We start from the raw sequence: 2,500 nt of genomic DNA, 5'->3' as shown, positions 1-2,500 counted from the left end.
AAATGATGAAAAGTGAAACCCGCGATCGATTGGAGAAACCTTATTTTACACTGAAAAATTCCACATAAGCAAAATTTGTATGGAGCACCCTACTGCAGAACACACCGACAGGGCCGGGAAGGAAGGCCCGGTCCAAGAAAAAATTTTTGCGGGACCACTCAAAACATCATAGTTAGACCTAGCAAATGATGAAAAGTGAAACCCGCGATCGATTGGAGAAACCTTATTTTACACTGAAAAATTCCACATAAGGAAAATTTGTATGGAGCACCCTACTGCAGAACACACCGACATGGACGAAAGGGTCGACTGGCTAAGAGAAAAAATTTTTGCGGGACCACTCAAAACATCATAGTTAGACCTAGCAAATGATGAAAAGTGAAACCCGCGATCGATTGGAGAAACCTTATTTTACACTGAAAAATTCCACATAAGGAAAATTTGTATGGAGCACCCTGCTGTGGTCACCATCGGTCGAGTTGGTCGAGACGGGCAAAAAATTTTTTTTTCCATATCGTCTCAAAACATGATTTATGGACCTTGTAAATGTTGAAAAGTGAAACGAAATCACTTTTGGAGCGATGAAAATTTTGTATGGGAGGTCCCTACCCGGAACAAATTTTACTAGTAAAGTCATCATTCCGCGACGAGAAATTTGAAAATGGTCAAATATGGTTAAGATGTCATGTTCATTCCCTACTATGGGGGACCAGGTCGTCACGAAAAAATTTTTTTCTCGACCTGGTCAAATGTGGTTCTGCGACGGAGGTTAAACTAATAATGCATAATTTGGGCCAAAAACCCCCCTCTGTCAGAAATTGTACCCGTTCAAGAGCAATTGCAGACCACATAAGTTGAGCTTTGAGGTATCTGAAAGTTGAATATAGAGCGAGGTTCTAAGCGAAGGGATAGCTTAACGTTGAGCATTGAACGCAAAAAAGCTTAGAGATAAGCTTAAGATACAAGGGTTGTGGTGCATGAGGCCGCTTAACGTTGAGCTTTGAACGCACATGGCTAGAACTAAGCTAAGAGATACCTATAGTGGTGCATGGAACTGCTCACAAGTTGAGCTTCGAGAAGTCCAAAGGCAAAATGTAGAGCGAGGTTCTAAGCGAAGGGATAGCTTAACGTTGAGCATTGAACGCAAAAAAGCTTAGAGATAAGCTTATTATATAAGGATTGTGGTGCAGAACACAGCTTAACGTTGAGCTTTGAACGCACATGGCTAGAACTAAGCTAAGAGATACCTATAGTGGTGCATGGAACAGCTCACAAGTTGAGCTTCGAGAAGTCCAAAGGCAAAATGTAGAGCGAGGTTCTAAGCGAAGGGATAGCTTAACGTTGAGCATTGAACGCAAAAAAGCTTAGAGATAAGCTTATTATATAACGATTGTGGTGCAGGACACAGCTTAACGTTGAGCTTTGAACGCACATGGCTAGAACTAAGCTAAGAGATACGGGTAGTGGTGCATGGAACTGCTCACAAGTTGAGCTTCGAGAAGTCCAAAGGCAAAATATAGAGAGAGGTCCTAGCAGCCTAAAAAACTTCTAGGGCCGACAGCTCACAAGTTGAGTTTCGAACGCAATTAGGCTACCCTGGTAGCCTTGATTTGAAAGCATTAAGGCAATGATATGGTAGAATGCCCGATCTTAAACCTATTGACAGAGAATGTGTACGAGTAAGCATAGATGTGGAGGAGCACATACCCTAAACAGTCCCGAAAGATGGTTAGCTAAGTGATGCATCACAAATGGACTTGGCGCACCAAGTTCACACTGAAACACACACGATCGCGTATATTAAAACCTGTTGTGTGGTGCATCACTAATAAAGTTTGGTGCGTCAAACGAACATGAGAGTTGAGCATATTGGGTATGTGTGATAACACACTTTGCACGACAATCGAGAAACCGCATAAGCTCAGTATAACACAGCAGGGGAAGATTGATGAAAACCAGAGCTAATACATGCAACAGGCCGGGAATGCTGCTTCTGAAGGTGGTAGGACCGGTGCACTTATTAGTTAAACCAATCGGCCGATTGAGTTGAAGTCTGGTACCGATCTTTCACTTGACTGTGCCCCATCAACTATTGATGGTAGTGTAGAGGACTACCATGGTTGTGACGGGAAGCGGGAATCAGGGTTCGATTCCGGAGCTAGTAGAGAGTGCCTGATAAAGGCCATGGTACACATCCAAATCAGGAAAGCAGCAGGAAACACTACCATACATTGCCAGGTGCATAGGAGGATTGCAAGCCCGTAAATTGCCCGATCATAGCCAGCGATGCTGAGAACGGAATTTATTCCTTCGATCGTCGTTGGTTCACATGTTTACTGATGGTTGTACGAACACCATACCCGGTGGTAAGTACAGTGGAGCTCGCCTTCACAACATAATGTTCACCAGTTGGACGCATAGATTGGAATAGCTCACATAGTGTTGGATTGCTGGAAACACACATTCCAGACTGCTCCGGTGGTCATGGAAAGGAGAGGAT

The sequence above is a fragment of the Anopheles marshallii genome (assembly GCF_943734725.1).
Source record: "Anopheles marshallii chromosome X unlocalized genomic scaffold, idAnoMarsDA_429_01 X_unloc_39, whole genome shotgun sequence".
Classification (NCBI taxonomy): Eukaryota; Metazoa; Arthropoda; class Insecta; order Diptera; family Culicidae; genus Anopheles; species Anopheles marshallii.
Note: the sequence above shows the minus strand (reverse complement) of the source record.